Source organism: Stegostoma tigrinum, chromosome 4, assembly GCF_030684315.1.
Source record: "Stegostoma tigrinum isolate sSteTig4 chromosome 4, sSteTig4.hap1, whole genome shotgun sequence".
In the NCBI taxonomy this organism is placed as follows: Eukaryota; Metazoa; Chordata; class Chondrichthyes; order Orectolobiformes; family Stegostomatidae; genus Stegostoma; species Stegostoma tigrinum.
The window spans coordinates 124,453,023-124,477,525 of NC_081357.1; the positions used below are offsets into that span (position 1 = coordinate 124,453,023).

The following is a 24,503-nucleotide window of genomic DNA, read 5'->3' on the forward strand; positions in this document are numbered from 1 at the left end:
CTTATTCGAAAGGAACACTGTTTATTGCTGAACACCGAAAGAGAGACACTTTTCATGGTTTTGCACAGGCTACTCCCAGCATGGGACAGACAGTTCTACATGACCCATCCCGAGGTCTGTGTTTTCTTTTATTTAATCCATTATCCTAATCAGCCTGTTCTGAAAAGTTCTGACACACCTCAGGAGCTGGTTGATCTTGAACCTGGGTTCCTTGATTCAGGGGTAAGGTCACGTCACTGAACCACAAGAGGGCCCCTAATATAAATGCACACGGTGAGGGGTTGACCTTACAACACTGGGATTAAGAGCTTAATACACTATTGACTGAACCTAACGGGTACATCGGCCTGCTATTTTTTTTGGAGCTGCTGTCCTAAGTTATTAACTTACTTTTCAAATCAATGTGTTCAGGTATGTTATTACACACCTCTGGAGTAGTTAAGGCTCAAAACCAGGCCTCCCAGTTCAGGTGTAGAAACAATGCCATAGTCCCCCTCCCACCCAGTGAGAGGCTTGTACCACTACGCTGAGATTAAGAGCCAAATGCACAACCAAATGAGCCAACTGAGTACATGGGTTTGCTTCATAATGAGTTACGGGTCGGCAGGCCATTTCTTATGAGCAAGGAAGCTTACGCTGAATAAGGCTCACAGGGACATTAATTAATGACGCCCCACCTATCTTGTCAGTGTTATAACCCCTAAAGTTTTTCAAAGCCTCCTCTTTTCTTTGGAAAACAGATAACTGACTTCTGCTATCCACCTATTTATATTTAAAGACTTCTCCAGCCTCTGTTTTCAAAATGCAGTATAGATCCACAATTTCCTTTCAGTTACAGCTCTTGTTGACTACACATTATTCCATAGTGATCTATTATCAATGCAGCATTCAATAAATATTGCTGTTGAATCCCATTTACAAAATCACATTCTCCAAGGAAAACAGCAAATCCTGGGCCTCACCAAGAGTAAACACTTATGTTGTTATGGTACATTTTCGCTAATCCTTTGATCGTTTTTGTTTCTAAAGCTGTAGGGTAACGTTTACTTCCCTTTCCCAAGTGAAAAATTCTAAGTCCTCCTGCTCTCCAGAACCCATCACAGAGATTTGTCTAAAATCTCTAAAAACAAGTTTCATGTTCCTGGCATTTCACAAAGAATTGAAACTTCAAGACACAATGCTGCATGGCCTGCTGTGTTCATCCAGCTCCACACTTTGTTATCTCGGATTCTCCAGCATCTGCAGTTCCCATTATCTTAGACAAAATGTTTTTTTCTCTCCTTTTCTTGTTCATCTAAATATTATCTTCCAGCTTAGGATTTTTCATATTTGCATCCAACTCTATATCTCTTCAAAACCAGAACCTCACTTTGTCTGGGTTTTCAGTTAATTCAGTTTTTGAATCAGACCTCTCAATTCCTCCACTTCAGCTTTCAAAGCTGCTACATTTTTTTTTGGAACCTTACTTTGACAAAAAGCAATGGCAATAATATTTTCCAAATAAGATTACTGATGCAAACTTATGATTGATTCATTCTGCTTGATTTCCAATCGAATGTGTGTAAAATTCCTCAAAGCCTTACTTCCAATTTTGCGTTCTGTTTTAAGCCCATTTATGACATTGTTTTGAAATTCACCGCTCCTACCACGTAAAGAAATACACCCATGCACATCATAGAGATGCCTGAATGCTGTCCCTCCTATGCCATAAAACATAGCAGGATCTATGTTCAACTAAAGACAGCTAAATTTTAACAAGACACATCTTAGTGACAAGTGTTAAATTTATTTAGCCAATACGCACAAGCTATTTAACTTTCTACAGCATCCCCATTGCATTTAGCGCCTCTTTTGAAAGAAAAGCAACTTTTCCCTTTTGGGCTGATCTTCCTGCACAAATGCTGCTTTAATATCAATACAATTGTTCTACATCCCCAAAAAATTGTTGCAAACAAAGCCAAGAACATTTTTAAAATTGCTTTTCCTACTAATGGTGAATGTGCTCCAATATTTTGGTTACAAAGAATTTTCCTTCACAATCTTGTGCCACTAGTCTGGCAAATGGAGGCACTTTTTCCATCCATACCCAATTATGTGATAAAGACAAAAACAAAAATTACTGGACAAACTCAGCAGTTTGTCAGCATCTGTGGAGACAGAGCAGATTTAACAGTTCATGTCCAGCAACTCTTCTTTAGATTTCTACATCTATGCGATAGAGCTGGTAGTTCTCAACTTGATACCTCTGTCTCATATTCTTTCCAATTTTATCGTTCTTGCTTGTTTGGCAACTTTTATTGATGAGCCTTCTAATCTGTTCATGGCCAGGAGACTTCCAAATCATATGGGCTTCTGCTCTTCCTGGCTCTCCTGGGTTTGTGCTAAATCTCTGCTACAGTTTGGCCTCTCTTTCATGCAAAATTCTTCCTTCATTTCTCTAATGTATCTTCCTCGCAAATTCTTTAGTGACAATATCCCACCTATAAATTTTCCTTTTCTGATTTAGTTTTCTATTGAACAATATTAGTTCCTTTTCATACTAATCAATAATTCGATCTGCTAATTTCTCTTTGCTGTCCTGATTTTTAAAAATATTCTATTCTAAGTCATTGTACTTTGAATTTGTTTTGGTTCTCATCACTTATCCTAAATAGATCTTACAAGCTTTATCTGAAGATTGATTCTTTTCTCCTCCGGCTCTTTATCAATCCAGTTTCATGTAATTAGCTTGTTTGTTTTTGTTTTCATAGTGAAATGCATTTCGCTTGAACAACATTGATTACCCATTTAAGTATATGAAGATTTTGGCCTAATATATCTTCAGTTGTACTCATTATCTCCATTTTCAATTTTTCAATGTATTACTTTAATCTTTGTCCTACGATATCACTCTTTATCCTGTATTGTGTAGACTAGCATTAAGATGATCTAACCCTCTCTTCTTTGGATCATTGTCTGATACCAGACCTATCATTGGCTCTTTTCTTTTTGAACTTCTTAAGTATATTTTTTTTTTTAAATCTTCTGCGCACTACAAAGATTTGATTCCATGTTCTCCTTTTACTGCACCTGCCTGCTAGTTTATCTGGAAGTTGAGACCTCAGATGATCATTATTCTGATTGTGGAATCCCCTACAGTGTGAAAGCAGGCCATCAGTCCATCAGGTCCACATTGCCCCTGCAAAGAGCATCCCACCCAGATCCACTCCCTGTCATTCTCCCTGCAACCATGTGTTTCCCATGGCTAGTCCACCTAATCTGCACATCTTTCAACTGTGGGAGGAAACTGAGCACCCAGTGGAAATCCACGCAGATACGGAGAGAATGTGCAAATTCCACACAGACAGTGTCCTGAGGGTGGGATCAAACTGGAGTCCTTTGCACTGTGTGGCAACAGTAGTAATCACTGAGCCACCATGCTACCCATTCCAAACCTTCCTGTGCCAGCTACCAAACTCATAGGTATATCTATGTTCTTTTCTCTCTAATTTCCTTCCTCTATTTAGTGATCTATAGCAAATTACTATCACTGCAATGGGCTCTTTCTTATGTTTTAACTGAATCAATATGGATTGTGTATCTAAGCTAGTTCTATCCTTTTCCTTTGGGTACTATTATATTACCTTTAACCAAAACAAATACTTCATCTCCCCTCCTTCCTTTTCCTTCTAAATGTATTACACCCTGCATCAATTAGCTGAGATAACAAGGTATAGAGCTGGGTGAACAAAGCAGACTAAGCAGCATCTTAGGAACAGGAAAGCTGATGTTTCAGGCCTAGACACTTCATCAGAAATGCTGCTTGGCCTGCATCAATTAGCTGTTTCTTTGTAGCTCCATTTCAATCATCTGCTGTACTTTGGATCCCTTTGACTAATGTATGTCTTCATTTTGCTTGGAACATTGTGCACCTTGCCTTGCCAAGTTTAAATAACATTTATTTATCATTGCTCTGCCTCTCTCTCCCAGATCTCTTTAAAAAAACATTGTGCTGATTAAAATCAAATTAGGCATTTTGTACATAAATGAGTAAACTTATATTTGCATAGTTACAAATAAACTTCCACCATGTGAACCAGGAAATAACACTTAATACAGCAATTCACAAAGCAGAAATTGGTTACTGGTTCTAAAGATTTTGCTGTGCTTGATTTATTCAGAAATGTTCAATTGTTCCTTTTGTTTGTGTGGAGTGTTCATGTCTTGCCGTAATCATTGCAACATGGTGCATTGTGAACTTTAGAAGGAAAAACAGCTGGATCAAAAACTGCAAATGCTCAATGTTCCTATCATTTTAATGGACTAACATGTGGGAAATATCCCTATATGTCTTTCCAATTTTATCTCCATGCTGCTCCCTCCCGTATTTTTAACAATTGTTTACTGTTATTTCACTATATGTTTTTATTGCACGTATTTTTAAGGATTGTTTAGATATCACGATGAGCTTTAACTACAGCCCCTGATTATCACAAGATTTGGAAATGAAAAGCCTTCAGGGTTGAACAAAATGATGACTTGCCTTCAGGCAGTATAATGGCGGAGAAATGTATACAGCACACAGGAGGGTCAATGCGTCAGAGTCACAAGCGATTAAGGAACCTTTAAATCTCTCTGAAAGTGGCCACACAAGTAGATAGGGTGGTAAAGAAGGTGTACGGCATGCTTGCCTTTATTGTTTGGCAAACTGAGTACAAGAATCAGGATGTCATGTTACAGCTTTATAAGACTTTAGTTATGCCAGACTTAGCGTATTGCATTCACTGCTAATCATCACATTACAGGAAGGGTGTGGAAGCTCTGGAGAGGATGCAGAAGAGGTTTACCAGTATGCTGCTCAGATTAGAGTGTACTATGAGGAGAAGCTAGAAAAACCCAAGTTGTTTTCTCTGGAGCTTCGGAGGTTGAGGGGAGACTTGACAGAAGTCTCTAAAATTATGAAATGCATAGATAGTGTTGACGGTCAGAATCTATTTTTTCCCCAGAGTTGAAAAGAGTAATACCGGGGGGCATGCATTTAAAGTGAGAGGGGGAAAGTTCAAAGGAGATGTAAGAGAGTGGTAGAAGTTTGGAACATGCTGCTAGGGATGGTGGTAGAAGCAGATCCGATAGGAGCAATTCATGGACTTTTAGATAAACACATGAATATGCAAGAAATGGAGGGATATGGGCCAAGGGCAGGTGGAAGGGCTTAGCTTAATTTGGTGTCATGTTCGGCACAACACTGGGGCCAAAGGGTCTGTTCCTGTGCTGTAACTTTCTATGATCCATTTGTTCAGTGCAGTTTGTGTGTAATATTTTTGTTTTCAAGTGTGTTACTTCAATGGACTTGCAGTCCCGTCCCTCATGGGTCAAGAGGCTTGCCATGTAGTCTTTGCCATTTTATTTCCCATTGCTATAACCCTATACCTGCCCCACCCCTCCAGATCAGGTGACCATACCTGTCGTGGTCAGACACCGCCCCCACCTGAAAGACAGAGTGCTCCTGGCTGTGTACAAATACATGGCTCCATTTCCACCCATGCTTTGCCACATAACTCCACATCGCTTACAATTACACTTGTGCCTGCCTTCACAATGTTATCCCCTCCTTCCACCAGCTTACAGCCTCCAGTCCCCACAAATAGGCTCCCAAGCCTCTTTTACCATAGCTGTGGCTTCTGTGGTTTTTCTGGACAGACCCGATGGACTGACCCTAAATACCCACTACTGCCCCGAACTGTGTCGAGTGACCTAACTGGACAGCTGCAGGGAAGAACTGCCTGCACCCCTGACATTTCACTGCCTGTATATCTCATGACCCAGGCTGAGCCATATGACTAACAATTACTGCTAGATCACGGCCAATCCCCCAGTCTAGTATCAAAGGCTGCCCTTGACTGTCTGCGCCGGGACCCCCTGACTAATTGATGACTTTATGGTATTCAGTGAAGTCCACACCGCACCCCCCCCCCCCCCCACCATGACTTGATGACATGGCCATTTGTTTGCTGCACATGCAGTGTGTTTGTTGCCTGAGCTGCTAACACATGGTGCAGGTGGCAGATTGACATAGCACACTGCTGCGCAGCAGGAGTTGTACTCCATTATGAGGACCACTGACCAGCTAAAAAAGCTGCGTGGGGTTATGTGAGTGTCCAGTAGGCAAGGTAAGGAAAGGCAGGGATTCTACAAACATCCAGGTAGGTACTAGGTAAGTGAATGCGAAATGAGAAAACTCTGAGACAGCAAATGAGTGGTGCTGAGATGCAGCCTAGTTTAATCCTTAAGCTGGGTGCCTGACCTTGTGCACAGTGTCCTTCCAACGATAGTTGCTGGTGAACTCTACAACACAGGTCTCAACTTGTTCAGCATCCTGTAAGCAGGCCACAGAGGTGCCTTGAGTGTTGGAAGCCAATGTCTGTGGATGAGGGATTCCCATGAACTGTGCCCTGTGATGCTCTTGTGTAGTGATCAACATTGCAGTTTGCTCACAGCCAGAGTGAGCTGAATTCACCATACATTTGCTCTCATTTCCATTGTAAGATCTATCAGCATCTGATTTGCTCATGCTGGATGGTCAGGTAGAAAGTTGTATCTTAATAAGGGGAGATGTGCAGTTAATAAGCTTGTTAAGAAGGAACAATCTCCCTTAATTAGAAGCTTACTGCTGCTGAGTGAGAAACTTGTCTTAATTTAGATGAAGAGATGCAGCAAATTGTTTCTGATGCTGAGACAGTCCTTACTTGACTCCTTTTGCGTGAATTTGACACATCTTTTACCATAACCTACATTATTCAGGCCCCTGTAAGGTACCACCCCTTAAAACGTGGAAACAATAATATTATGCAGCTTTTCATAGTAAAAAAAATTGCAACATTCTACTTACAGGTGTGTTTTATTATAACAGAATTAGTGGTTCTTAACAGGAGTGCAAGGAATTGCATTGATTATTTAGAAATTCCAGATAAAAATATTTGGAATTTTAACTGACAGTAAAACGTAGATCTGGGTCGGAAAGTATTATCATTTTGGCAACGCCTGATGGCAAGATACAGGTAAACGCAGGTGACATAGGTACATTAAGTTGTATATTATAAACTGAAACAAAGTTGCTAGAAAAGCTCAGCAGGTCTGGCAGCATCTGTGGAGGAGAAAACAGAGTTAGTATTTCGGGTCCGGTGACCCCTACTCAGAACTGTTGTTGTATAATATGTTAGTTGTATATTATGTTAGTCATGATAAAACGTGTACATGTTGCCCTCCAGAGATAGCATTAACACAAGTTTTTTTTGATACAGTAGTTCTAACACGATAGTTGTGTTCTTGTGCAACCTCAAACAATAGAAAATCGTGTAAAAATCTGCATTATAGGGAAATTGCAATAGAAAATCACTATACTGCGCAGTAGAAAGTTTGTGTTATCCAAGCAGCATCCACTACTCATCAATCACCTTAAGGCCAATTTGTGTTAATGAAACACACATTACAACAGAACAACCTGTATATGTTAATGGCCCAGAGTTGGCTATCCAGAACATATATTTAAAGTTTGCAGTTGATATGAAATTTTGCAAAGTAATACACAGTGGGGAAGGTAATAATAGTAAAAGAAAACTGTAGATAGCCTAGTGAAATGGGAAGATGCTTGACACATGAAAATTAAATGCAGAGAGTGTCAGGAGGTAGATTTTAGCAGGCAGAAGGAAGAGAGGAAATATAACATCAACAGAACAATTTTAAAAGAATGGTCAAGAATATATCTATGTATGAACAAGGAATTGTTGTGGACCATTCTGCCCCTCGAACTTGCTCCACATTTAATAACATCATGGCTAGTCTGATTGCAACCTCAAATCCACGTTCACAACTTCCCCTGATAACCTTTCACCCATTTATTCACCAAAATCTGTCCATGTGTGCATTAAAAATATTCAAAGGCTCTGCTTCCAGCATCCTTTCAGGTAGAGACTTCCAAGACTCTCAATCCTCAGAGACAATAAAAATTGCACTGTCTCTATTTTCAATAACTAACCTCAAATTTTTAAACAACAAACACTCATTCTAGATTCTGACATTAGAGGAAACATCTTTTTGGCATCTATCCTGTCAAGACACTTCAGGACCTTGAATGTTCTAATTCAACAACCTCTAACTCATCTGAACTCAAGTAGAGTCAAACCTAGCTTGTCCAACCATTCCTCATAAGACAATGTGTGCATTCTAGGTATTAGTTTAGTAAATTTTCTCTGAAATGGTTCCAAGACATTTACGTACTTCCTTCACTAAAGAGAACAATGCCATGAACTTCAGGTGTGTTCTCATCAGTGCCCCGTGTAACTGAAACATAGCCCACTCCGTTTTGTATTCAATTCCTCTTGTAATAAATAAAAACATTCTATTAACTTTCCTGATTATTTGCTGTATCTGCATACTAGTCTTTTCTGATTCATGAATGAGGACACCCAGATGTCTACATTTCAGAGTTCTACAATCTTTAGGAAATATTTATTTTTTATTCTTCCTGATATAATTGAAAATGTCACATTTTCTTGCATTATTAATCTATTTGCCAGATCTTTGCCCATTCACTAAATCCACCTGTATCAGTCTTATGTCCTCGTTACACTTAATTTCCCTTTTATCTTTGTGTCACCAGCATGCCCTCATTTCTATAAATTATGAACAGTTGTGATCCCAGCATTGTTTCCTATGCCAAACCAATTGTTACATCTAGTCAACCTGAGAAAAGATCCATTTATACCTAGTCTCTGTTTCCTGATAACCAGCCAATCTCCTACTCTTGCCAAAATACTAACTCCTACATGAGGAGCTTTTATTTCCTATCATAACTTTTTGCTGTGGTAGTTTATCAACTACCTTCTGAAAGCCTAAATACAGTAATCTACTGATTCCTCTGCATCTACAGAAGCTATTACTTCCTCAAAGAACTCCACCAGATTATTTCAAACTTATTTATCCTTCAAATTTCCCAAGTATTGATATTCCCTGATTGCCTTGAACTTATCCAAGCGCCTGCTATAACTTCTTTCATGAACTTCTTTCACCAACATTAACCCTATGGCAGATGTTAAGTTGTGATCCATAACTAGTTGCAATCTGCAAGTCTCCCTTTTTAAATGAAGGAGTTGCACCTGCTGTCTTCTAATCTAATGGAAACTTCCATGATCAATGGAGTTTTGGAAAATTAAAACCAATGTATCACCAATACAAACCACATCTTTTAATCTGAGATGAAGTCCATTGGGACTTGAGCACTTATCAGTCTACAGTTCCAATGAATCCCCTCAAAGCCACTTTCTGGTGATTGTTATTTTTATCTGTTGCTCCCTCCCATTCATTTCCTGTTTTATAGTTGCTTCTAAGGTTGTGCTTGCATCCCTTACAATGTATACAAACGTAAAATAGCTGTGTAATTCATCTGCCTTCTACTTATTTTTCATTATTAACTCTCCAGGCTCACTTTCTATTGGAACAAGGTTCACATTATGACATTTTTCTTCTTCTTCTTTAAATATTTATATCAAGTCCAGCTGTCTGGTTTTAGATTTCTGGTTCACTTTCCCTCATACTCTTTTCTTTTGCTTCTTATTAATTGTCAATTGTTTAGTCATTATTTGTTTTACATAGTCTGTCCAATCTTCTGTCCTGTCTTTGCACAATTGTATTGTTCTTGTTAATTTTGATGCTATCTTCAACCTCACTAGTTAACCACAAATTATGGGCCCATCTCTTGTAATGTTTCTTACTTTTCAGAATGTATTTTTTCTGTGCGTTCTGAAAAATTCCATTTAGTGTCTGCGTCTGTTTATTGACCTATTCTTTAACCTTATTTGCCAGTTCATTTAATTCAGCTCCGCTTTAACTTCCTTATAATTGTTCTTATTTAACATTTTAAAGAAAATCTCAAATGTACTTATCTCTCCCTCAAACTGAATGTAAAATTCAATAACTTATGCTCCCCGCTACCTAGAGATCACCATAAGACTATAAGAAACAGGAATGGGTGTAAACCATTACGCCCCTTGAACCTGCTCTGCCATTCAATAGGATCATGGCAGATCTGACATTCCTCATGCCCACTTTCCGGTTTTCTCTCCTTAATCCTTGATTCCCCGACTGATCAACAATCTATCTCAGTCTTAAATATACACAAGGACTCTATCTCCATAGATCTCTGTAGCAAGGAGTTCCAATGACTCACAATCTTCTGAAAGATGTAATTTCTCCTCGTCTTAAATTGGTGCCTCTTTATCCTGAGACACTGCACTCTGGTCGTAGAGTCTCCCATGAGTGAAAGCATCCTCTCGATATTTACCTTGTCGAGCCACTTACAAATCATTTATGTTTCAATGAGATCATCTCTTATTCTTTTAAACTCCAGTAAATAGAGCCTCAACCTGTTTAACCTTTTCTCACAAGATAATCTCTCAACATTGGGGATCATCCGAGTGAAACTTCTCTCAACTATCTCCAATTAACTGATATCTTTCCTTGAATAAAAGGACCAATACTGCATACAGTACTCCAGATGTGACCTCACCAGGATATTACTGTTTCATTGCAGCTGACTCAAAAGTTGTTTTGATGAAATCATTTTTAAAAAAGCAATTTGTCTCTCCACAGGGTTCATATTTAAAGCTTTGGGACTAAACATTTGAAAGGTCCAAATACAAGGAGGAGAATCAGCGTATACAATTAATGTATATCCATATAGTGGGAGTGGATAGCTATGGAGGTCATCATAAACTTTGTTGCATGAAAGACCTGGATAGGTGCATTGAGAAGTCTAAAGGCCTCAGAAAAGTGGTCAAGGGCATAGAGTTAAAGTGTCATGAAGTCATACAACACAGGAATAGACCCTTAGTCCAATTCGGCCAAACCATCTAAATTTCCCAAGCTAAACTAGCTCCACTTGCCTGAGTTTGGCCATGTCTCTTGAAACCTTTCCCATACATGTACTTGTTCAAATGTCTTTTAAATGTTGTAACAATACCTATGTTTACCTTTTCCTCTGGCAGTTCATTCCACAAATGATCCACCTTCTGTGTGAAAAGGTTGCCTCTCAGGTTCTTTCTACGTCTGTGTCCTCTAAACCCCAAAAATGTGACTCATAGTTTTAAACTTCCCCACCCTTGAGCAAAGACCTTTGCTAATCACCTAACCTGTGCCAGTCATGATTTTATAAACCTCTATAAGGTCAGCCCTCAACCTCCTATGCTCCCGTGAGAAAAGTCCCAATCTAACCAGCTACTCCTAATAACTCAAACCCTCCATCCTGGTGACATCCTTGTCAGCAATTTCATTTTCAAATGGCATATCCCTGGTGGTAAGAACAGCATCTGACCATCATCCACACTCTGTCTTGCTCACCCCCTCCCCATCTCTCTAATCTTCCTTCAATCTTCTGGCTATCCCAGAAATCAAAGTAATCAGGAACTGATTAACTGTTCTGGTACTGAGGAGGCTTACATGCCGGTGTGATGTTGGTGAACCAATAGAACTTCAAGTCAGCATACGAAAAGATTCTCACTTAAGAATGAGAACAAAATGGAAAATAAACTTTAATACAGATTTCCATACATGAGGGAGTGCCTTTGGTAATAAGTAGAGGGAGGACACAAATTGCCTGGGAGGAGTTAGTCTCAGGTGGAGAAGCAAATAATGGGAGATTTTGGAATCAGCACTGAAAACAAAAAATGCTGGAAATCACAGTGGGTCGGTGGCCCCTGTGGAGAGAGAGTAAGATAACATTTTGAGGCTAGATTTATGCAACAACGGTGAGGTGGAGTACAGGAGGAGAAAAGGTGCTGATAGTACAGATTAAGTGATTGGAATGCGAGAATCTACACTATCGACGCCCTTCCTCCCCCGGCACTCTAATCCCTGCTATTGCATAAATACTGGTCCACCCCACACTTCATGTCAGCTCTGATGAAGCGTCTTCTGGGCTTGAAACATTAGCATGAATTCTCAGTGAGTCAGTTTGAGGGGAAGATAAACGAGTCTGGGTTAGAAGTACAGTAAATCAATCTAAAACCGTTGCACCACAGGTTAGAAAAGACAAAAAAGAAGCATATCAAATACTGGGCTCTATTCCCAGAGGGATAGAATTGAACATAGGGAAGTCACACTTGTTTGTTATGCTATGAAAAGAGGATAGAGACAGTGGCATAAAGATTTACAAGAATGATACCAGGAATGCAAATTTAAACAAATCAGGAAAGAATTGAGAGGCTTGCCTTGATTCTATTGAAAAATGTAAGCTGAGAACTGACTTATTAGAAAGGTTTTAATAGCATAGCTTAGAGGCAATATTTCTTCTCGTGAACAAAAGCATAACTAGATGCCAGGATAGCCACCAGAAGATTCATTGGGAACTAAAAGAAGCATCTTTACCAAGAGTTGTACAGAACAGAACTTACTATGACAGTGCATAGTTGAAGTGAATATTATAGATGTATTTAAGGAGAAGATAACTCAGCGTTCGAAGGACAATAGTAATTTAGAAGAGCAAAGATGGGTGGATGCTCAAGTGTGATGTAACCTAAGTAACTCCACACACTGCTGAAAAGTTAAATCTCAACTAAAGCTGCTAGAATGGGATTAACAATTGAAATTGTCCATGAATTAGAAATGCTGAGAAGGAACTATCTTTTACAAAACTGAATAGAAACCCAGATAATAAAATGTGAGGCTGGATGAACACAGCAGGCCAAGCAGCATCTCAGGAGCACAAAAGCTGACGTTTCGGGCCTAGACCCAGGAATCTCCAGCATCTGCAGTTCCCATTATCTCGAATAGAAACCCAGCCTGCATTAAAATGTTAAGGTTCAGGATCAATGCTGTAATCCAGGCAAGTGTATATCAAACTTGGCTTGACATGGAATAGACATCAATACACCTACTGCAGGCAAATGAGCAAGGCGACTAGCAATTAGGCATAATTGGAGAATTACAAAATGAGCTACTCAAGAAGTTTTTTTTTGTAAAAGCAAACTAAAATGCAATTATCCAGGTTAATGAATTGACTGCTCATTAGGGGGATGCTGTAACTATAAGAAAAACTTCAATGGAAACTTGTCAAATTGAATTAAAATGTTATCCAGAAGTTTCCCAATCCTCTGGTGTACTCACAATGGGCGTAATAGTTAATGATAGTTTACAGTTTATATTTAAGCTGCAATGTGGAGTTTATAATTTATTTCCTCTCAAAGAGGTTAAAATTCAGTCCAAGTTCATGTTTTTTTTCAGAATGCTCAGGAAAATCATTTATCTCATTGATATCGAAAATTTATGCTGTATGCTCACACAGCCCAATTTCTAAGCTGTAAAATATACCGATATGAAAACTTGATATGCCAATTGCGCGCCAACGTGAGTCAGATTCTGGACAGGCAATGACAGAATACTTAGTGCCAGACATAGCAGCAGAAATTGAGCTGGGAATTTGGGAATTTTTCATTGGATTATTCAAATTATGACTTGCATACATCACAGCTGGATTAAAGAAATGTTCTCCAGTTTTCCTCATTAAAAACAAATATAGGTGTGTAGGAAGTGGAAAATCAATTATTATTGCCAATGGGTCCTAATTCACCGGTTTGCATTTGTTAACAGTAACTGGTTTGGATTGCATGAAAACTTTGAAAACCTATCAACCAGACCTGTCATCTTGCTTTTAATTTGTTTATTCCAACTCCTCGTAAGAAATGAACATTATATTCATAAAGCAGTCATCTGGTCTCTGAGTTCTAAAGTAGGAGTTGGTTTAGTGAGTTTGTTATTAAAGGCAGCAATTCATCAAGACCCAGTGGAACAAGGGAAGGAGGATCAAGAAGTGGGTGGAAGAGGCCTTCTCGGTCTAATTCCCATTTGTGGAGTGATCTCATGGCAGTTACTCAATTACAGGCAGGTAACTGGGTGTAGCTGACCATCAACATCAAAACACTAACAATCAACATGATGACACTCTGTAATTTAACATTAAAGAAGTGGCGCCAACATGTTTAAAGGAGCATGAAGCTGAAACTTGATCTAAGGCTCCTTTGTCCAAGAGCTCAGGCCTGGAAGATTCCAATTACCAGTGACTTCTTCAAAATCCTTAGGAGAAATCTGCAGGAGAGAAAGGACTTAGATTTAGGTTTTATTGTCATGTGTACTCAAATACAGGGTACAGGAGCACAGTGAAAAGTGTACAATGGTACAAAGTGCCAGAGTATAAAATCTTAGTTACAGAGCAAAAAAAATAAAGAAATAAGTTAAAAAGCTTAGCACTACAATGTCATTAGTACAAAAAAAAAAGAAATAAGGTTTAAAAGTCAAACATGACAGTCCAAAGGCCTGCAGATGCTCCAAGCTGGGCTTTCCCCAAGAGGCTTCACTCTCCCCTGCACGGGGCACAATTTCACCTGCGATGGGCTAAGACCCATGTGTGCTCGCCAGCTGCCTTTGCCACCGATTGCTGCTGCTGACCTCCATCAGACATGCCAGGCTTCACTGCTGCTCACAAGGTTTCGGATCTTCCTTTGTTGTTATTGCATAGATCCCAGAAAATAAGTGTAACTTTGAGACAGTAGGATGATATCAAAATGTGTGAGGATTACTGTGTGAAGGTCACTGAGTCACCTTCACACAGGCAGTGGAATAGAGTGAGTGGAGTGTGAAGTCGGTCAAGCAGCCATGTGAAAGACAGTCTCTTTAACCTGATCTCTGATTTATTTACATAAGTTTATCAAATTGCGTGTTGTTCAAGAATTTTTTTTCACGTGGCACACTGCATTATTTCTGAATTAATTATAAGGCAACATTTACTTGATGGTGAGAGATTACTGTTTTCCGAAGATATGCAAAATATTTTTCGTGGATGTTGCATTGGAATCACTGAATTGTTGTAATGCAAAAGAAGGCTATTCAACCTGTCATATCTGTACTAGTTCTCTGAATGAGCTATTCATGTTACATAATTCTTCCATTTCCTCCCTGCTGAACATTCATCATTTTAGGTAACTGACCAATTTCCTTGTGAGTTCCTTTATTAAACCTACCTCTAGCACCAACTCTGGTGATTACTTGTAGACTTTACCTGTTTATTATGTCAAAAAATTGTTTTCTCATGTTATTTTAGCTTCTTCAATACTGCCAAAGAGGAAGCACCCCTGTACCATCCACCCAGTCAAGTCCCCTCAGGATCTTCTACATTTCAATGAAGCCACCTCAGACTCTTCTGAATTCCAGACAATATCATCCTAACATGTCAGAAAGCAATTTGTTCATCCTAGGTCCAGATATACAGATGAGAAGCAAGCTAGCTAATTACCAAATAAAACATTCATGATCTACAAAGACATGAAAGATAACATAAGATTGAAAGGAAAGACCATAAAATGGTGCAAAGAATTAATACAGAACATAAAAGAAAGCATTCAAATATTTTTGATCAATAAAAAATGGAAATCTGATGTGACAATAGGACCATTAAAGTTAGACAAAATGACATAACAAGAAACAATAGAGAGATGACAGAAACAATAAGGAGTCATTTTGCTTTAATTCTTCTCAGGGAGATAGAATCATAGAATCCATACAGTATGGAAACAGGCCATATGGCCCATTGAATCCACACTGACCCTCCAAAGCATATCCCATTCAGATCAATGCCCCCTATCCCCGTAATCCTGTATTTTCCTATGGCTAATCTACCTAGCTTGCACATCCCTAGACACCTTGGGCAATTTAGCGTGGCCAATCCACCTAACCTGTGCATTTTTGGACAGCAGGAGGAAACCAGAGCACCCAATGGAAACTCACGTAGACACAGGCGGAATGTGCAAACTCCAAAAAGACAGCCACCAGAGAGTGGAAATGAACCTAGGTCCCTGGCACTGTCAGACAACAGTGCTAACCACCACCATAGCCATTGTGTAAAGGTAGGCATACACTAAATGGTGAGTAAGTGCATTGAACATTTTTAAAAAGAGATGTATTGCATATACCATACAAAATCAATGAGGACATAGCTCGTTGTCTGATTGGATTGCATTCACATATTTTGAAAGAACTGAGGGGAGGGACAGCAGAGCGATTACAATTCATACTTAATGTAGTTTTTAGAAAGAAGTTGCAGTACCAGAGAACTGGCAGGTAGCTACTGAAATTCCAGTATTCGGAACATGCCCAGAGAATTACAAACCAGCCAGTTTCGCAGTGATGGAAGGAAAAAAATGGGATTGCTAATGAAGGTTAGAAGAAATTAACGTCTATAAACTAAACAATAATAATGCAGTCAGCATGAGTTTCAAAACAGAAAATCTTATTTGACAAACCTTATTGATCTTTTGAGAAACAAACAGAGGGAATAGATAGTGGTAATTCAGTAAAGTAATGTGTTTATGTATACATTTTCAAAAGACCATTGACAGTGAGCCATATCAGAGACAAATGAACCCAGAGAAATTGAGGGAAAAGTGAAGCATGGAAGGAGGCCATTCAGCTTGTTGTGCCTCCCAGCCGTACATTCTAATCTCACTTCCAAGTACCAGGCCCATAGTCATGCAGTTTACAGCAATTTGGGTACAGATTCCAAGTTTGTTTTAAATAAGCTGATGCTTTAAATTTCAACCACTAAACTAATAAATGAATTCCAAATACCACTAACCACCCCAATTCTGTCCGCTGAGGTATCTGGAGAAGCTCTACACACATGTGCATAACATAGTTCTTAAAGTCTTTCTTTATGTCATCTCTTTTAGCTTAAACCCTCTCCCTCGTTAATTTAGTTTTATTGTTAAAATCCAATTCTCAAATGATTTCATAAACTTAATTTGATTTTTTGTTTCTATATGTGATCTCTCACTCAAATACAATGGGATGTCTCATAAGATTTGCCTTTTCATAAAATGAACAATATCTCATTCATTATTATGTCTGTTTTATTGCAAGCACAGCTGATAAGAATTAACTGGAGCTACATTATCTGTATCATTCTCACAGGCTATTTGTCACAGAACTTTTGAAAATACAGAAAGTTATTACAGCTTTGTAGTAAAATGTAATAACAATACTGACTTTATTCATTCAAGATTACTAATCACTCTTTACTTACATATGCTTCTCCCATTGCTGGCTGTTACTCATTGTCAGTGTTCTGCAAATTGGGAAGTGTAGCTGATTTGAAATAGAGCCATCTTGCTCACAAACCTGTGTTCTAAGGCTAGTAAAATGTACATTTTTAAAATGACTAAAATATCAGATTACCTAAATCTTGAGTTAAAATCAAAAACCTCAAATGACTCATGGTGAAAATACACCAATCACTATAAAAGAAATTGCTGGAGAAATCCACCATGTTTAGCGGTATCTTGCAGGAGAGAAAACAGAGATAGTGATTCAGGTCAAGATGCTTCCAGACCTGCTGAATTTCTCCAACAGTTTCTGTTTATCTTTCAGATTTCCAGTAGTCATAGTTCTGTGTTTTATTTTACAATAAGTTGTAATGCTGATTCACAAAGCCATGAAACAAGCCAATAAGTAAAAATTATTTCTGGAGGGGTAGAATTGAAAGGGGGGATGCTAGGTTCACCCTGTATCAAGCATTAGTTAGACCACATTTAGATTACTGCTTATCATGATGGTTGCCATTTCATTAATAGGACATAGTGGTATTGGAAAGAATGTCTGGAGGATCTACAAGGAGGATATCAGGAATGTACAGGTGTACACATGCAGAAAGGATTTAAAAACTGCAGATAACAAAGTGTGGAGCTGGATGAACACAGCAGGCCAAGCAGCATCTTAGGTGCACAAAAGCTGACGTTTCGGGCCTAGACCAGATGGAGGGTCTAGGCCCGAAACATCAGCTTTCGTGTTCCTGAGATGCTGCTTGGCCTGCTGTGTTCATCCAGCTCCACACTTTGTTATCTCGGATTCTCCAGCATCTGCAGTTCCCATTATCACTGACACAATTAAGAAACTGCACCTATGTTCTTTTGAAAATATAATGCTGGGGGGGGGGGGGTAATTAAATAAATCTCTCTAAAATTAATGAATGCTTTTATAAAGTGGTAATAAAGAAATTGTTTCTTCTAGTTAGGAATAGCAGTATTATAGCCACCAAGTGAACCCTCAGAGAATTAAGATAAATATTCTTTATATAAAGAATGGTGACAATGTAGAACTCACCAGTACAGGGAATTGTCAAAGTAAATAGTATCGATGTACTTTGATCTGCCACCATGATATGGACTTCTATCTTCAGCAGGATATCTGTACCCAATGAGGCAATTCTTTTAAAACTGAAAGAACTGTGGATGCTGTAAATCAGGAGCAAAAACAAAGTAGCTGGAAAAGCTCAGCAGGTCTGGCAGCATCTGAAGGAAAAAACAGAGTTAACATTTCGGGTCTGGTGGCCCTTCCTCAGAACTGAGGACTGATGACTATAATTGTGCTGCCAGACCTGCTGCACTTTCCAGCAACTTTATTTTTGCTTCTGAGGCAATTCTTACCTTAGCTCCCATACCATAAAAACTCGACATGAGTAGCAAAGCTCCAAAAGATTTAGCAGACATTTATTATAGCTCCTGGTATCTTATTTATTTTTGCCGCAGGCACTTCAGCATCTGGGCTAACACTGAGCTATTTGGTTACAAACAGGAACATGCTTCCATCAGCATGTCATGCTTCAAGTGGCCCCACTGAAGATGGAGCCTGAGGTTGTTATACCCTTCGGTTACAAGCAATGACTGTGAACATAACACAATGTAGAAATTAGCAACTGTTGAGAGAGGATGCAATACAGAGGTAAAATCCAGAAGCATCAGGCTGGTGAATGAACAAAATCTAATTCTTTCTGCCCTTAAACCTACCTGCTGAAAGTTGCAATTCAATTCAGCACAATAAATTGGAAATCCTAGAATCTGAACTAACACTGTGATGAACACAGCAGGCCAATATTGGCCGATATTTGGCAGGGTTGGGATTTCAGGTAGAAAAACTATCGAATCACAGTGAGGGCAAGACCAGTAGCTGCAGCATTCATAGCCTAGCTTCAAATCCTGTTAAAAAAAACTGTTGTAAAATGTAGTTGAGTAAAGCAAAGCTAATAAGATTTGATTGATAGAGAAAGAGACCAAATTATAATAGAGATCCTGATGGAAGTCCTGAGCACAGGGCTGTCATGAAGAAAAATCTATCCACCTTCACATTTTCATCTTGATACCCAAGAAGTCAGTGAGGGAAAATTGATTGTAATTCTGAATCAATATTAATTGATTGGCTGAATGGAAGATCCTTTACAAGAGATATAAATTTACACTGGCTGTTATTCAAGTCACAGGCTCCTTAGCACACCTTCCAGTTAAAGCTTAAAACCTTCAATAGTCACAGGTAATCCAACCCATTATTCCCATGAGACAGATTCATAGAATTGACGTTTCTGTATCATCCAGCAATTTAAAAAAAAACTTATTACACTAATTGGATTTTTCTTGTAATTGTATCAGTAAGATACTTACTTGACATTTCCTGCTATTCTTCCCTCCCTCCATATTTTGATCTAGATGCTAAAGGGATTGTCCTGTTTTACTTTACCTAAAAGACTGACTTTTCACATCATTTTCAGGTACTGACAGATCATTGGATGCATTTTTGGTTTTCTCACATTAGTTGTTTGACTTGAATCTCAGTTCCAGCAACTGAAAATATCAAATCCATCTCAGGGTCACCCAATGTAATCTTCAACCAATGTTTTCTCATCTCTGAACATATTTCTTCATTACTCTACCATCAATATTGGCTCTTTGTAAGTAATAGCTGTGTGTCCTTTAATCTGATAAATTATTTCAAACAAGTTGCACTGAAGCAAGTCGTAACTCTGATGGGTCTCTGTGGCTTTTGCTTGCAGCCACTTGAATTTTGATCAAGCAATTTATTTCCCTTAAGCCCAATCAATCAGCTGTGCAACAAATGTTTGTTTGCAATTTGAAACACGAGAAATTGTTACATCTCTAGTGCCAGTGATGTCAATTAATTGTCCAAGAGAATGTACTTTTGCTGGGAAAACATGGTGCTGCATCACAAATTTATTCTGTTTGTTGAGCACGTAATCCTTTGACCTTCAGGAAATAAATATTAGAACTGTACCACTGTCACTTTTGTTTGAGATGTGTTTGATCCTGCATGTTATGGACCCGGAAGCCTTGCCTGACAGCTTTCATTCAAACAGATCAACCAATCAGACAAGATTTTGACACTAGGTATAAAAAAAACTTCATTTTTGAAAAGATTAAGATCATTAGCTGTCTAAAAATATTGGTTCTATCTCTGGCCCACATATACTATATTTGTTATTAATATGAGACAGTCATGACAAATCGTATAATTTGACACTCCTTGGCTGGTTCTTTCCAGATGCCCGGCTGGTTAAAGTTGTTATTAACTAAGTTATATTGATCAGAAAGGTCTGAGGATTCTTTCTTTGATTTGTGGTGCTTCATATTAACTATAACTGAGAGTATTCAAAGCCCCATCTCTGTTTACTGATCGGATTATCAACACTTGACCTTCCACTGAAAGTGCACATATGCTGGCATCATGCTGGGCAGAAGTGAGGATCAGCTGCAATTTTCTACTCAGATGTCAGTGTTCAACGCCTCAAATTACACACGGAGTGTGGCTACCAGGCTGCACGATCATTATTATTGGTGCGACAACCGGTGAACATCAAAAGGCTTTAGACCAGAGAACATGGAAAAGGTTTCGCAGGAAATGAATACAGAGGCACTGAATTTGTGTAGAAGAGCTTTGAAAAATGGTGCAATGGTCAGAAGGCATGGTCCAAGATTTTCCAATTCAGTCCTGGGGGCTTCGATGTACGAGGTGCACAGAAAGAGATTCTGTTTGTTCAGGTGCCTGGTGAACCATCCAGATAGATATTAAGAAGGCAATGTGAACAGTTCAGTGTAGCAGTAAATGCCAACATTGAGGACCTGGATGCATTTTCAACTGCCATTTCCTACCATCTAAACTACTGCCTCATTCTATTCACCAAACCATATTCATTCATATAATCTCTGTGAATCATGAGGCAAACGACACATTCATAGTCAAACCCCATCCTTATATGATCAGCACATAATGCCAGCCTTATATTGACCTCCGAGAGCTTGCACAGTTTGTTTTCCTGAAGCATGCACTTCCACCTCAACCACATATTTTCTTCTTTTATGTGAGACAAGTGATGATGCTGTGACTTTAAGAAGTTATTTAGCCCTTTTATTGAAAAGAAAGATTGTAAAGCACTGAACAGTCAACCAAAACGACTAAAGTAAATAGCTTAGGAGGCCTTGGGTTTTTATTTAAGAGCCATGAATGGGTGTGGCTAGCTCTCATAGGTCCTGATTTCAGGGTTTTAGCTTTTTCAGTAGCATGAGGAGCCTTTGGGATCTCAAAACAGTTGGAAGCATCAGTGAATGCCTCTTAACTGCTATTTTGTCTGGATTTTCTCTTTATTTCTTTCCTGAACTGTTGAACTGGCTGTAAGAATTGTGTCTGAATTTTCCTTTTGTCAAGGGTTGTGTTTATGGGACATTACTATACTGGAACAATTAATTAGTCATAGTTAGTCAATCTATTATTTCAGTTAAGTTTTCCAATAATTAAGCTATTCTAAATTCCTCTTACTGTTATTTATATTTTATCTATAGCGTTTAAATAAATCGTGTTTTGCTTAAAGTTGAATAGTTTGACAAGTCGTGTTGCATCTGGAACATGGCACTTCACATTTACCTTTAACATAAAAAAATGTTGGAGTCTAGGCTACCTTCTTAAAATATTCTGACACCATTGTTCAGAAAAAAACAACTTGAAGGAATCTCCAAATGAAGGGACACAATTCACCAGACCACCTGGTGACAAGAAACAGTATGGAAAAGGCCCAGAGAGAGGAATACCAATGCTCTCAAAGCCAAGGGTCAACTTCACCTCCTGGAAACACTTATCAAACATGTGGTCAGAAATATGGGTCCAGGGCTGAGCTCATGAGCCATGAAAGTGCCCATAGCAACGATGACCAGTGGACAATTTCCTAGGTGAACAATCATACTTGTTAGCAAGAAATTGCCATTGACTGGGGTCAAGACGGTTTCAATATGTCAGGCATCCACAGAGAAATCAGGACAAATAACATTTCTACTAATGACAACAATTGATATAGAAAGTTGACTTGTCTAATATCTGGGATCAGGGGATTATTTTGTGAGGAAGGGTTGGACAGTTTGCTCCCATTGTAGGTTCATAGAATGAAGGATATTCTTATTGAGCCATAAAAGCCCCAAAGGGAGCTTGGAGGGTTGAATGCTAAAAGGACATTTTCTCAAGGGGAAAAGATGTTAAAAAGTAGTAACGCTTGGAAATAAACATATCGGTTGTGTTAAAATTCCATTTTGAGGTATATGAGTCAGACTAGCATGCACCATTCACAACGTTTACCATTTTCTCCCCTTTGGGAGGGCCTAGATTTAAAAATACAAGGTCTCCCATTTAACATGGAGATTCAAGCATTTTTATTCTCCCTGTCAGAGAGTAATGAGTCTTTAGATCACCCTGCACCAGAGAGTAACAAGGTCACTGAATATTTCACACGGAGGTAAATAGGACCTTGACTAACCTAAAAGCCTATTCCTGCTCCTAAGTTATTATGTTTGTATATATTAGCATCAATGCATGGGACAGCCCTGGCAGTAGTCATTCTGGGCTTCACGTTCTGAGATGGGTTGGCTTCAGTCAGCTTGGCTGACATTTACTGTGTTAAGACATGCGCTCTACAAATACTAATTATGTAATCCTCAAAATTTATGGCTTCCTGATGTTTCTAATTGACGTTGAGCCCTTAGCTACAGGCAACAATGATTGCTGTGAATGCTTGTCTCATGGCTTCCTCAAATGTATTATCTCTGAAGGTTAACCAGCTTCTACACAGCTGGTGCATCAGAGGAAGCTTCCCCAAGAGATAGCCACACTGCTGGAAAGTTATCATAGCAGATGTCACTGTTGCTGCTATTTGTTCAATACAATGCCATTGTGCATCCATTTCTCCATGAAATTTGTCAAGCTTACAGTGATGAAACTGCTCAAAGACTTTTAAATCCAATTTGCACAATTGTTTAGTAAGGTGGTCAAGGATTTAACTGATTGACTGCCTGGCCTCCTGTTCTCAACAAGCCTTCATTTTAAATACATTCCACTGATATTTCCATCTTGTGGTAACATAATACAAGGGTGTTCGTACTGGAATCTTAACCCAAGACCTTTATCCAAGGCCAAATAATACAAATAATGAGTTCAAGTTGTACCATGGCAGTTGGACAACAATAATTCAGCTTTTGAAATCTGGAAACAAAAACAAAAATATTGATCATGCATCTTTCAAAATGCAATCAATGTGTTTCCAATCACAGACCAATGTTGCTGACTCTTAACATTCCACTGAAATGGCCTTGTACATCATTGCAACGTATCAAATCATTACTAACGGCTCAAGAAGTGGTGTTTGTTTCTCAACCGACAATAATATCTCAAGAATTTATGTGTTCAGCTTTTTGCATGTAGCATAGAATAATTTGGCAGCACATAGACTAAACTTGCAACAATACACAGAAGACTAGCATGGTCCCTGTGCAAGGATGACACAAAACTTAGTAAAGTGTTCCAAATATTCGGGGGGTTTTCTTAGCTCAGTTGATTGAATGGCTAGTTTGAAACATAAAGTATTACCAATGGCATGGGTTCAATAACTTCTCCAGCAGTAATTATCATAGAGGATTCTCTTTCTCAGCCTCTCCCCTCACCTGATGCATGATGCACATCACCAGCCCTCTCTCAGTGGTCCAGTAGGACGATGTTAACTTTATATGGTAATATTATTGTATTGTTGGAATAATCATCCAGAAATGTGGTTTTAAATCCCACTCAAAAAAATAGAAATATTCATTACTATTATTTGTAATTCTTCCTTAGCAGGGCTTTGTGTCACAATAGCACAGAATTTCAGTGATTGACTTTATATTTCATCATCTAATTTATTACCTGGGACTGTTGTGGACAGAATTGGATTTCAAATGTTTCAGCATCACTGACTTAAAATGGCCAAAGCAAACCTGGTCCACAGATCAGCCATATTTAATGAAACCAATGTGGATTTGACGAGAAACAGCCTGAGGTAAAATTAACATTTATCTCCAAGGCAATGAAGCCAGAAAACCACCAAATCAAACCATCACAACTGCACACACCTTCCCCCTATCTAAACAAACATGTGTTCGGAGGCACGAAATGGTCTTCATCTCCTGTCTGATGGATGCCACCATAAAAATCTTCACATGTTGGAGACGACAACATCATCGATAATCATCGAGCCTAAATAACAAACAAAAATGAAACTTTTGCACATGGAATATAAAACTAGCACGTATTTTGAGAAGCTTCTTGGAAAAAGAAAAGCAGGGGAG

At 38.8% G+C, this 24,503-nt stretch overlaps 1 non-coding gene across 1 annotated transcript; it reads left to right on the forward strand.

Moving 5' to 3' along the window:
• Positions 1 to 23,610: 23,610 nt before the first annotated feature.
• Positions 23,611 to 23,713, forward strand: LOC125452984 (U6 spliceosomal RNA). The gene has a single exon (XR_007247652.2). It is a non-coding gene; the product is annotated as a U6 spliceosomal RNA (small nuclear RNA).
• Positions 23,714 to 24,503: the final 790 nt, after the last annotated feature.